Below are 14,582 nucleotides of genomic sequence, written 5' to 3'. Positions count from 1 at the left end.
CGTTTGCGATATTAATGTGTCAGTTTTTTTTTCAGAAAGGACTTCGTTGGCTACTAATGTGTGCGCCTCTTCTCAAACTGGACGATTTATCTTACCACGGCATATATGTGCCATGTCATGAAACCATGCCAAGTTTCATGTTTTTTGGGTGACTTTTTTATTTACTGGGATTTAAAAACCGAGATTCTCATTGTTTCAGGACGATGACAAGTTTGTAATTCATTCTCATTCCTTAAACGAGACCTAAACATGCACCCAATGACACATGTACGATTTCCCACCCATTTTGATTGACTGCAGCATGTGGTTGTAGTTCAAATTTGAATTATGGACTGCATTAAATGCATAGAAAACTTAGTAATTAGTAATATATATACAAAGGCCAAACGAACCCTGAACAATTTCAAATTTCAGCTCGTCACTCCTGTTATTCTATGTTGCCTGTAGAAAACAAAGTTCAAGGTGAGAAGAGGCATCGATTATCGTTTCGCCCACAAGAGGGGCATGTTTCCCTGATGGAACCACGAGGGTTGCGACATGCTCCGGTTTGTAAAAGGCTTGTAATATAGCTTCGCCCAAATTGGACAATTATATATACCATGTAGTGACACCATACCAAGTTTCATGATTTCCTGGTGAGTTTTGGATTTACTGACATTTAAAAACCGAGATTCGCAATGTTTGTGGCCAGGCCAGGATGGCGAGACGGTTGAATTCGTTCCCTTTCGTTCCATGGGACCTAAACATGCACCCCAAGGAAACATGTACGTTTTTTCTATCCATTTTGGTGCACTGTAGCATGTATTTGTAGTTAGGATTTGAATGCTGGACATTAAATGCCTAGAAAACTCAATTAATGAATAAAAAAGGTCAAACAAACCCTGAATAATTTCAAAGTTCAGCCCGAATCTCCAGTTGTTCCGTGTCGCGTGTAGAAGAAAATACGAGGCTAGAAGAGGGAGTGATTATCGTTTGGCCCACAAGGGGACACGTTTCCCTATCGAAACCACGAGGGTTCTTGCGACAGGCTCCGGTTTGTAAGAGGTTTGTAATAAAGCTTGGCCCAAATTGGCAATGTTTTTACCACGCCATATATGTGTCATGACATGACACCTTGCCACCTTTGATGACTTTCTGGTGAGTTTAGGATTTATGGGGACTTAAAAACCGAGATTCGAAATGTTTGAGGAAGAGCCAAGACACCTGTATGGTTGTAATTCATTCCCATTCCTGGCATGAGACCTAAACATGCACCCAAGGACACATGTATAATTTTTCTAGCCATTTTGGTGAACTGGAGCATGTATTTGTAGTTCAGATTTGAATTGTGGACATTAAATGCCTAGGAAACTCAATTAGTGTATAAAAAGGCCAAACGAACCCTGAATAAGTTTAAATTTCAGCATAGATATCCTGTGGTTCCATGTTGCCCGTGGAAGAAAATACAAGGCGAAAAGAGGCAGTGATTACGTTTCGCCCACAAGGGGAACACGTTTCCCTATCAGAACCACGAGGCTTCTTTGAGCGAAGCTCCAGTTTTTGTAAGAGGTTTGTAATAAAGCTTGGCCCAAATTGGACAATGTTTTTACCACGATATACATGTGCCATGACGTGACACTGTGCCACCTTTGATGACTTTCTGGTGAGTTTAGGATTTATGGGGACATAAAAACCGAGTTTCAAAATGTTTGAGTACGAGCCATGACACCAGTACGGTTGTAATTTGTTTCCATTCCTGGCATGGGACCTAAACATGCACCCAAGGACACATGTATAATTTTTCTAGCCATTTTGGTGAACTGGAGCATGTATTTGTAGTTCAGATTTGAATTATGGACATTAAATGCCTAGGAAACTCAATTAGCGTATAAAAAGGCCAAACGAACCCTGAATAAGTTTAAATTTCAGCATGGATATCATGTCGTTCCATGTTGCCCGTAGAAGAAAATACAAGGTGAAAAGAGGCAGTGATTACGTTTCGCCCACAAGGGGGGCATGTTTCCCTATCGGAACCAAGAGGCTTCGTTGAGAGAAGCTCCGGTTTGTAAGAGGCTTGTAATAAAACTTGCGCCACAATAGACGAAAAAATTCCTCGACATATAAGTGCGATGTCATGACACCATGGCAGGTTTCATGATTTTCAGCTTAGTTTTGGATTTACGGGGATTTAAAAACCGAGATTCTTCTCACGAAATGTTTTCAAATAGCACACGGTTCACTCACGAAAGCCGATATTCAATGAAAACTTCATGGAAACCATATTTTAAAGTTTCATAAAAATCTAAAAAAATGTGGGATGTCAAGAAGGTGATGTTTTATTGCGACACAAAATTTCAAGTTGAAAAACATTACGAGATGTGAGCTATGAAAAAGACAAATTCCGCCCTGAATAGTGACATTACTATTCGACGCTATTCAACACTGATTTTTTCTTTTTTCATAGCTCACATGTCTTAATGTGTTTCAACTTGAAATTTTGTGTGTCAATAAAACATCATCGTCTTAACATTCCACATTTTTTTGAAACTTCAAAACATCTTTTTCTCGTGGTTTTCACCGGTTTCCATCGAATGTTGGTTTCCGTATGATATCCCCCCCGCTGCGCGCACGAGATCTGAGTCCTGCGTTCTGACTGGCCAGAACCCAAACCCCACGGATCGTACGTGTGCACCGTTGGATGCTCCCAGATCGAACGGCAACCCTGAGCCCTTTCAACAGCACATGCAGTACATGGGTAAGCACTGTGCGCATGCGTCGTGTAGCTCACGCTTCCTTCTCTACTAGGTTTTCACTCAAAATAGGCTATTGTTTCTCGCCACTCCTCTCATCGGTTTCCCGCCTCTTCTCCCAAATATGCATGATGTAGATGTTCATTTAATTCTTATAGTTCATCTCATCCAAAATCAATTAGTTTTCTAAAAAAACTATTTTAAGAATCATGGAATTGTGCATTGTAAAGGTAAAAACAAATAGTGACAATTCATTTAGAAAAAAAAGGTTTGGGCAATTAAGATATGGAAGATTCTAGAGAACAAAGGAGAAGTGCTTGTGTTTAGAGGTTTGTGCATTATGCTTAAGTTCAACCATGGAGTCTTCTAGATTGTACATGTGGCAGAATCTGGTGGCATGTATATGATATCCAACGGCCAGTAGTGCTTGGATTTGCCATCTCTTTACCGTCGGATTGGCTTCATCCAATGAGCAACTTTCATATTTATTCTCACACTATATATGTGTATAGATGCATAGATGTATAGATGTATAGATATATAGATATATATATAGATGTGTCCCATGCTAGACAAAATAAAGTTTGAGCGCATGCGTGGGGCGACCCCCCCCCCCCCCCCGCTGCCGCCTCGAAGTTGGGAAACTGACATCATAGGTATTGAACCAGGCTTGGGGTACGGTGTTCGGTTTGTAATGTACTTGGCGTGGCCCATCGAAGTTGTGCATTTGGGATTCAAACACATCATACACCATCGTACCCATACATATTTTCGGGCCGCATGCAGTGTATACGGGGTCTTCTGATCGACCACGTCTCCCTTGTGCAGTTTTTTGTGACGACACAGATATATGTGGGCTCCCCGAGTGTATATATATCATCCCTTTGACCGATAATGAGGGGTATGTGTTTGCCATGAATGGATTCCTCCTAGTTCATGTTAGGGCCGGTCACCGTCAAATGTCGGTCAACCAAAACTCGAGCTCATGCGTTGTCAGGATTCCCTCCTAGATGCTCGGATTGCTGGGCTTGACCTACATCAAACCCTGCGCTGAGGTAGGCACCACCTACATCAAACCCTGCGTTGTCAGGATTACCTCTCGTCCTTAACTACCTTGCCTTCATGGTTTTTGTCTATATCGAGTTGTAGGCACCACATCTAAATTGTACATTATTCTATATTGAAAACACACATCACCCCTTCCCAACGTACATCATTTTGGGCCGCATGCAAGAGGTGCTGGTTTTGTGGTCCCTCTCGTGCGATGTTTATGATGGTTCAATCAATTGGCCCAAGCGGTTTATCGACAACAACTACTGTCATTTGACCAAACGAAAGATTCATTGGTCCGTCTTATGGTAGGTCATGTCGACATGCATGTATGACCAAAGTATCGATCATTACGTGCATCCGCCCCGCTGACATGAAGTGGGAGGTGGTGGGCCAAGCATCCTAGCTAGGTACGACATTATGTCATTATATATATCCTAGCTAGGTGGTTGTTAGGGTGCTTTCGGGTTTGCGAGGCAGGTGCCACCAAAGTTATGCATTGTGTATTTAAAGTTTTAAACACCCCCAATATTCGTACATATATTTGGCCACTTCCAGGTGGTTCTTGACTTCTGGCCCCTCTCATCGATCTTCAATGACGCGCCCAACCGTGGGCCCGTGAGGTCAAAGTTGTGCATTGGAATTTTGAACATCACATACCACCCTTTTCTCTCATATATATTTGGGCCACATGCTGGTGTGGCTATCTTTTGACCCTCCCTAACGTTATATTTTGCTGCAAAGACTCTGATAATCCTCAACAGACACGAGGTATAATATCTAAACCGTGTACGATACAAGTGCGATGTGAATCACCACGACCGCGCAAGCGCGAGCAAATTAAGGTGGAGGTACTGGCTGTAACGCCCCGGATGTAACTTTCCGTATTTGTAACTCCAACTCTTGCCATTTTCAGCTATGTGTTATGATATTCCCTTCGTGGTCGGGTTTTGTTTTTCGTTTTGCATTTTGTTCATGTCATGCATCTCATATCATGTCATCACGCGCATCTCATTTGCATACGTGTTCGTCTTATGCATCCGAGCATTTTACCCGTTGTCCGTTTTGCAATCCGGCACTCCCACATGCACCGCGCACCCGGGTGTTAAACATTCTCGGAATGGACCGAGGTTTGCCAAGTGGCCTTGGTATACCACCGGTAGACCACCTGTCAAGTTTCGTTCCATTTGGAGGTCGTTTGATGCTCCAACGGTTAACCGGGTAACCGCAAAGTCATTTTGTGTGTTGCAGCAAAAAACCCCTCCAAACAGCTCAATAACCCATCTAAGTCCCTGCCATGCTCTCGTTCGTTCGATCACGATCGTGTGGGCGAAAACCGCACTCCATTTGGAGTCTCCTAGCTCCCTCTACCTATAAATATGTGCATCTCTCCCGAATTCCGGGTCCAAACCCTAGCCTTCGTCCTCCTCGCGCCACCGGACACGTCCGCCGCCGCCGGACAAATCCCAGCCGCCGCTTTCCTCCAACCGCGCGCCGCCACGTGGCTCCTCCACCGCTCCCGCGCCGCCGGCCCGCGAGGCCCGAGCCTGGCCCCCCGGCCCGCTCCGCCGCCCGGGTCGCCCCCGCGCGCCTCCGCGCCCTCCCGCGGCTCCCCCGCCGCCCGAGCGACGCCCCGCCGGCCGCCGGCCGCCGCTGCTCGCCGCGCCGTCGCCGCCTCCGCCGCCTCCACTGCTCCGCCCACGCGCCCCGACCCCCACGGCCGCATCTCCTCCGGCCGGCCTCCTCCGACCCCGCGGCTCGTCCTCGTCCCCGCCGGCGCCTCCTCTCCCCTCTCCGGCAAGTCTTCGGCCGTCCCCGTCCTCGATCTCCGGCGAGAGCCCCGCCTCGGTTCGCGTGCGTGCCGGATCTGGATCTGGAAGAGGTTGACCCCGTATTTCAAGTCCCCGAAATATCTCATTATGTTGCATTATTCATCATGCCGTATCTCTTTGCATACTGCTCCGTTTTGCATGCATGATATATCGAAATGTTCGTCTCGAGATGCTCTTCATTTTCTTCCATTGTGCCATGCTCGTTTGAGTTCATATTGATGCCCAAATCTCTGATGCAAGAGTGCTATGTGATGTTTTCTGCTGTTACTTGTCAGAACTTGGTGATTTGTTATTTTTGTTGCAATTGATGTGTGCATCTTATGGGCATGAGCTCTACAGGTGTTTTGATCTATGCCATACCATATTTACAGGGGTGTATGTCATGTAATTTTTTGATCTATGTGGTGACTAGCACAAGCATGCAAACTAGGCTTCGTGATGTTTCTGTTTCCAGGGACTTAGAATTTTGCTAAGTCTGTTACTGCTGTTATTTTGATGCCATGTATCCATGTGCCTACAGAGAGATCCATGCTCCTTTTGGGTATGTTTAGTAAGGATGTTTTGTAGATATAGTTGTTCTATATCCATCTATGCCACTGTTTGCAATTATGGAGTACCATAACATGTCTTAATCTTTCTCTACTTTTGCTATGAAATATTTCTGGCAGAATGTTAACATGATATTCAATTTTGCCAAGGTTGTTGTAGTTGATCCATACATGCTATGAACTTGCTCTTGCTATGGTTAGCTTAATAAATATGCCATCTTTCTGTAGGTATGCTTGTATTGTCATGAATTACTTTGTGATGAGTTCATCAAGCTCACAAATATGCCCTCACAAAGTCTGAAACCTGTTAACGAAACTTGCTATGTTTACATTGGTGCCATCATATCTTCTGGTCCTTTTTGGCTCATGGTCAGTAAGGAACTTTTGTTCTATGCATTTAGTAGATTCATGTCATGCCTTGTTTTGCTATGTTAAGTTCGTGTAGCATGTTGATTGCTTGCTCTGAACATTGCTATCTGATGCTGTTTCTGCCATGTCCAGTATTTTTACCAAGTCTGTGAACCTGATATCTTTTGCACTTTTGCCATGCTTGTTTGAACCTGTTATGGTGTGATCTAGCCGGAGCTCAGTGTTCATATTTTTTCAAGCATCTCCTGTAGATTACTTACATATGCTTTGTTGCTATGTTGGAGTGCTGTGACATAGTTTATTGATGTATTCTAAGTGCTATCAGGCTATTAATCGCAGATTCGTGTCATTCTTGTTTTGCTTGCCATTTGCAAACCGTGCATCCGTTTCCGGTGATCTTTATATCGATTTCGACCGAAATAATCTCATCTTTCTAGTGGCATACTTGGTTTGCCAAGTTACTGCCTTGTTCATCCTTTTTCTTCCGGAGCACACATACGCATCGCATATCATATCTCGCATATCATGCATGTTTTGCATCATGTTGCTTGTGCATTTCCCGTGATTGATTGTGGTTCTATTTCTTGTGTTCTTGCTTTGGGTAGAGCCGGGAGACGAGTTCATGAATGAGGAACCAATTGAGTACGCTTACGAGGATCAAGCTTTCGACAACTCTGAGAACCTTGCAGGCAAGATGACCATACCCTCGAAATCACTTCTATCTTTGCTTTGCTAGTTGTTCGCTTTATTGCCATGCTGCGCTACCTACCACTTGCTATATCATGCCTCCCATATTGCCATGTCAAGCCTCTAACCATCCTTTCCTAGCAAACCGTTGTTTGTTACCGCTTTTACACAGCCCTTCTTATAGCGTTGCTAGTTGCAGGTGAAGTTGAAGTTGGTTCCATGTTGGAACATGGATATTTTGGAATATCACAATATCTCTTATTTAATTAATGCATCTATGTATTTGGTAAAGGGTGGAAGGCTCGGCCTTATGCCTGGTGTTTTGTTCCACTCTTGCCGCCCTAGTTTCCGTCATACCGGTATTATGTTCCTTGAGTTTGCGTTCCTTACGCGGTTGGGTGATTTATGGGACCCCCTTGACAATTTGCCTTGAATAAAACTCCTCCAGCAAGGCCCAACTTTGGTTTTACCATTTGCCACCTAAGCCTTTTTCCCTCGGGTTTTCGCCAGCCCGAGGGTCATCTTTATTTAAACCCCCGGGCCAGTGCTCCTCTGAGTATTGGTCCAACCTGTCAGTCGCCGGTGGCCACCAGGGGCAACTCTGGGCTCGCCTATCGGAAGCTTGGACAATCCGGTGTGCCTTGAGAATGAGATATGTGCAGCTTCTATCGAGATTTGTCGGCACATCGGGCGGCTTTGCTGGTCTTGTTTTACCATTGTCGAAATGTCTTGTAAACCGGGATTCCGAGACTGGTCGGGTCTTCCCGGGAGAAGGTTTATCCTTCATTGACCATGAGAGCTTATAATGGGCTAAGTTGGGACACCCCTGTAGGGTATTATTTTTCGAAAGCCGTGCCCGCGGTTATGAGGCAGATGGGAATTTGTTAATGTCCGGTTGTAGAGAACTTGTCACTTGACTTAATTAAAATACATCAACCGTGTGTGTAGCCGTGATGGTATCTTTTCGGCGGAGTCCGGGAAGTGAACACGGTTCGGGTTATGAATGAACGTAAGTAGTTTCAGGATCACTTCTTGATCATTTCTAGCTTCACGACCGTTGCGTTGCTTCTCTTCTCGCTCTCATTTGCGTATGTTAGCCACCATATATGCTTAGTGCTTGCCGCGGCTCCACCTCATTACCCCATCCTTCCTATAAGCTTAAATAGTCTTGATCTCGCGGGTGTGAGATTACTGAGTCCTCGTGACTCACAGATTCTACCAAAACAGTTGCAGGTGCCGACGATTCCAGTGGAGATGACGCAACCGAGCTCAAGTGGGAGTTCGATGAGGAACGTGGTCGTTACTATGTTTCTTTTCCTGATGGTCAGTAGTGGAGCCCAGTTGGGACGATCGGGGATCTAGCATTTGGGGTTATCTTATTTACATTTGGATTTGACCGTAGTCGGTCTATGTGTGGATTTTGGATGATGTATGAATTAATTTATGTATTGTGTGAAGTGGCGATTGTAAGCCAACTCTCGTTATCCCATTCTTGTTCATTACATGGGATTGTGTGAAGATGACCCTTCTTGCGACGATACCCACAATGCGGTTATACCTCTAAGTTGTGCCTCGACACATGGGAGATATAGCCGCATCGTGGGCGTTTCACTGGCTCAACCGTGTGCGATGCAAGTGCGCTGAAATCACCACGACCGCGCAAGCGCGAGCAAAGGGTGGAGGTACTGGCTTAACTATGTGCGATGCAAGTGTGCTGTAAAACCACCACCTGTGGAAGCTAAAGGCGGGTAAGTTTATTTGGAAATTAGGACGAACCGTGTGCGATAGACCAGCTAGCTAGAAATATAAAAAACAAACTACCTGCCTTGAGCGTTGCAAAAATCGGCGGATCCGCGCCACTTTTCCTTATTATCATACACGCATATTGTTATTGGACTGTGCGCGATCTTGGGCACTCCCGCCCCGCATCAATTCCTTTACCCAAATTTTAGTAGCCGCCGTACTTCAACCGTCACCCACACTCCTCCAGCACCGACCTTATAGTAAAATTTTAGTAGTCGAGGCATTTGAACCGTCGCCCTCCCTCGTCCACCACCATCTCCACCCACCATTACTAAAATTTTCAGTAGCCGCGGCGTATCCTCAAACACCACCCCCCCTCTACAGTCCCCCACCCACCCCCTCCCCCCCTTCGAACCCTAGCTCGCGGCCGCCGCCGGCGCCGTCGCCAACCCTGCCGGCCTGCCCGTTCCTCCTAGCTTAGATAATAAAGTTCAGGTTATCCAGCGATTCCCATACCGCCGCCCCACTCCCCTGAGTTTTTAGATGAGGCCTGCGGTGTCCCTCCCCGCCAGATCCATATCCCCTGCTCCAGAATGTCGCAGCCTAAGCTTGACCACGTATCCCGGGGAGCCCGACGAGCGTTCGGCCAAGAAGAGGTTTATCATGGCCTCTCTGGCGGACGTTGGCGAGGTGGCCACCGTTCGCCCCGACCCGTCGATCCCGGAGCAACACGTCGCTGCGGAAGCCGGCGAAGACGTTGACTACATTGCCATGTCGAAGGCTTCATGTCAGCGGGCTAGCGTATTACTGTATCTCGGGAAAGCTGGCTACGACATCAAGCTCGTCCACACTGACGGCTTCACGCGGGCCATGTCACAGGTTAAGTGGTCCGTCCCCAACCCCTCTAGTTCAAGCGTCGTCGATCTCTTCGACGGCCCTGCCGCTGATCTCCTCCGCCAAGCGGTCAAGGATTTGCGAGCTTTATACGCCATCGAGCCCATTTTGTCACTTTTGAAGGACACGTTCTACGGCGGCGGCTTGGGATCCTCAATTGCCAAGTCAGATCTCATCGACCACAACCACGACCATGAGGAGGGCACCCACGAAGGTTCTTCCAAGGTGAAACAGCCCATCTGTGACATGAGAGAGCACACCATGGGTCTGTGCTCTTCCAACTGGAAGGATCCCGTCCATGAAATGTGAGGCAACATTCTATTGATTTTCAACAATACCAGTTTGAATTGCAATATTTGATGGCTGTTAAGCCTGTTGTAGGTAACATTGCCTTCCATTTTATATCTGCTTTAACAGCATGCTGAAACCAACACATTCAAGGTATCATTTGGAGATGATGTTGTTTACCTTTGCTATATTTGTTTGATGTTAAGATTGTTGTATTTATCATGCCTTTCCACTACTTATGCAGGACAACAACGGGAGTGGCCACCATTTTCCGCCGAGGTTAGCTTCATCCCTCGGCTTGTACTCCCCCGCCGTTCCATAATGTAGTGCATATAGATCTAGGCCTGGACACTAGTTAGCTTCTAATATTGACTTGTTGCTTGTAGGTACATATGCCCTTGGCAAGGATCCACGCATCGACCCTTTTTGTGTATCGGGCAATGAGATATTGATGAACAAGCATCAAGTGAGGAAACTGATAAGGATTATTAGCAAAAAGATACGAATGGTGGCAAGCAAATTATTTGTTTATGCTCTATCCAACACAGAAGTGAGCTGTAGGATGGTAACTACAAACTCTGCAGCCTTCTCTTTTTACTGCCCATAATGAGTTGTTAGACAACAATGTCTGAATCTTTTTCATTCCCAGTGGTTCCCGAAGCAGTTCACTCAAGATTACCTCGTAAAGTACATGATTGGTGGACACGCAATGAAGGTGAAATTATTTCATCCAGACTACAATGAGCATCGAGAAGTCCTAATGAAGATAATGAAGGATGGACGGGCAGCCATCACAAGGGGTTGGCCTAGAGTCGTGCACACCTTACGCATGGAGGAGGGCACAATATGGGCATTCCGCTTCACCTTCTCCAGCAACCAGAATGTCTTTCGCCTCTCTCTTTATAGTCTTTAGTACAACTGTGGTTCATCATTCTTTACTTGGTGCTTGTGTAGTTCTTCAGTATATGTACCTGTGAATTGAATTATGGATTCGTGGTTGAACCTATATTTGTAATAAACATGGTTGGATATGAAATAAGTGATTGCCTGCTTTAAAATTCATAACATGTGATTTTTAAATTAGGGATTAATTGGATTAATTATGGATTAAATAGGGATTACACTGCACACGGTTTGCGAAAGCGAAACGTCTGCGATATACGTGGAGATCAGAAACATTTCTAGGATCCACTACGTGTGCGATCAATCTCCACTGCACACACGACTTTCTCTTGAAAACTGTTTGCGTTACGCCACCTTGCGCAAACGTTTATCACATAAAAAGTGTGTGTGATGGACAGCCTTTGCCACACAGTTTCTTTCTACGCACCGTGTGTGATGCATTCAATAACACAAACGATAAAATTATTAATATCGTGTGCAATGGCAACGCTATCACAAACGATTTAACGGGAAAAATTGTGTGTGATGTACCTATGAACGGAAACATTTTCCTTGGAGCGACTGTGTGGGATGTACATACGAACGAAAACGCTTAGCGGGGACTGACTGTGTGGGGTGTACTTGCGACCGGAAATAATTTTGCCATATAATTTAATTTTTTAGCTCTACTGTACGTATTATCGTATTTGAGCGCTCGCCGGTTGCACACGACCTCATTTTGCCGAACGTGTGTGCCAGGAGGGCATATCCCCGACGGTTTCTGGTGGGGAACGTAGCAATAATTCAAAATTTTCCTACGTGTCACCAAGATCAATCTAGGAGATGCTAGCAACGAGAGGGAGGGAGTGCATCTTCATACCCATGAAGATCGCTAAGCGGAAGCGTTACAAGAACGCGGTTGATGGAGTCGTACTCGCGGCGATTCAAATCGCGGAAGATCCAATCTAGCGCCGAACAGACGGCGCCTCCGCGTTCAACACATGTACAACCCGGGGACGTCTCCTCCTTATTTATCCAGCAAGGGGAGAGGAGAAGTTGAGGGAGGACTCCAGCAGCACGACGGCGTGGTGGCAATGGAGCTCGTGGTTCTCTGGCAGGGCTTCGCCAAGCACTACGGAGGAGGAGGAGATGTATGAGGAGGAAAGGGCTGCGCCAGGCAAGGGGTGCGGCTGCCCTCTCTCTCCCTCACTATATATAGGGGGAAGGGGGTGGAGGAGGCGCCCTAGGGTTCCCTAGGGGAGGGGCGGCGGCCACAGGGGAAACCCTAGATGGGTTTGGGCGCCCCCACCCCTGGGAAACTTGCCCCCCAAGCCGGGAGTGGTGGCTGCCCTAGGGGAGGCGCCCCCACCTCTCCACGTTACGTGAGAGGGGTTGGGAGGGGCGCACAGCCCCTTAGTGGGCTGGTGTGCCCCCTCCCCTTGGCCCATAAGGCCCCCCAATGCTTGCCGGGGCCTCCGAAACACCTTTCGGTCACGCTGGTCGTCACCCGGTACTCCCAGAACAATTCCGGACTCCAATACCCTTCATCCAATATATCGATCTTCACCTCCAGACCACTCCGGAGTTCCTCGTCACGTCCGGGATCTCATCCGGGACTCCGAACAACCTTCGGTAACCACATACTATTTCCCATAACAACTCTAGCGTCACCGAACCTTAAGTGTGTAGACCCTACGGGTTCGGGAACCATGCAGACATGACCGAGACACCTCTCCGGCCAATAACCAATAGCGGGATATGGATACCCATATTGGCTCCCACATGTTCCACGATGATCTCATCGGATGAACCACGATGTCGGGGATTCAATCAATCCCGTATACAATTCCCTTTGTCTATGGGTATGTTACTTGCCCGAGATTCGATCGTCGGTATCCCAATACCTTGTTCAATCTCGTTACCGGCAAGTCTCTTTACTCATTCCATAACGCATGATCCCGTGGCTAACTCCTTAGTCACATTGAGCTCATTATGATGATGCATTACCAAGTGGGCCCAGAGATACCTCTCCGTCATACGGAGTGACAAATCCCAGTCTCGATTCGTGCCAACCCAACAGACACTTTCGGAGATACCTGTAATGCACCTTTATAGCCACCCAGTTACGTTGTGATGTTTGGTACACCCAAAGCATTCCTACGGTATCCGGGAGTTGCACAATCTCATGGTCTAAGGAAATGATACTTGACATTAGAAAAGCTCTTAGCAAACGAACTACACGATCTTGTGCTATGCTTAGGATTGGGTCTTGTCCATCACATCATTCTCCTAATGATGTGATCCCGTTATCAATGACATCCAATATCCATGGTCAGGAAACCATAACCATCTATTGATCAACGAGCTAGTCAACTAGAGGCTTACTAGGGACATGTTGTGGTCTATGTATTCACACATGTATTATGGTTTCCAGTTAATACAATTATAGCATGAACAATAGACAATTATCATGAACAAGGAAATACAATAATAACCATTTTATTATTGCCTCTAGGGCATATTTCCAACAGTCTCCCCACTTGCACTAGAGTCAATAATCTAGTTCACATCACTATGTGATTGTAATGAATCCAACACCCATGGGGTTTGTTCATATCTCGCTTGTGAGAGAGGTTATTAGTCAACGGGTCTGAACCTTTCAGATCCGTGTGTGCTTTACAAATCTCTATGTCATCTTGTAGATGCAGCTACCACACGCTACTTGGAGCTATTCCAAATAACTGCTCTACTATACGAATCCGGTTTACTACTCAGAGTCATCTGGATTAGTGTCAAAGTTTGTATCAACGTAACCCTTTACGACGAACTCTTTTACCACCTCCATAATCGAGAAAATTCCTTAGTCCACTAGTTACTAAGGATAAGTTCGACCGCTGTCATGTGATCCATTCCTGGATCACTGTTGTACCGCTTGACTAATTCATGGCAAGGCACACTTCAGGTGCGGTACACAACATAGCATACTGTAGAGCCAACGTCTAAAGCATAGGGGGCGACCTTCGTCCTTTCTCTCTCTTCTGCCGTGGTCAGGTCTTTAGTCTTACTCAATACTCACACCTTGTAACACAGCCAAGAACTCCTTCTTTGCTGATCTATTTTGAACTCCTTCAAAATCTTGTCACGGTATGTATTCATTTGAAAGTATTATTAAGCATTTTTGATCTATCCTTATAGATCTTGATGCTCAATGTTCAAGTAGCTTAATCCAGGTTTTAAATTGAAAAACACTTTTCAAATAACCCTGTATGCTTTCCAGAAATTCTACATCATTTCTGATCAACAATATGTTAACAACATATACTCATCAAAAATTCTATAGTGCTCCCACTCACTTCTTTGGAAATACAAGTTTCTCATAAACTTTGTATAAACCCAAAATCTTTGATCATCTCATCAAAGCGTACATTCCATCTCCGAGATGCTTACTCCAGTCCTTAGAAGGATTGCTGGAGCTTTACATACTTGTTAGCATATTTCAGGATTGAAAAAACCTTCTGGTTGTATCACATACAACCTTTCCTCAAGAAAATCGTCGAGGA

This window comes from Aegilops tauschii, chromosome 4, assembly GCF_002575655.3.
Source record: "Aegilops tauschii subsp. strangulata cultivar AL8/78 chromosome 4, Aet v6.0, whole genome shotgun sequence".
Classification (NCBI taxonomy): domain Eukaryota; kingdom Viridiplantae; phylum Streptophyta; class Magnoliopsida; order Poales; family Poaceae; genus Aegilops; species Aegilops tauschii.
Note: the sequence above shows the minus strand (reverse complement) of the source record.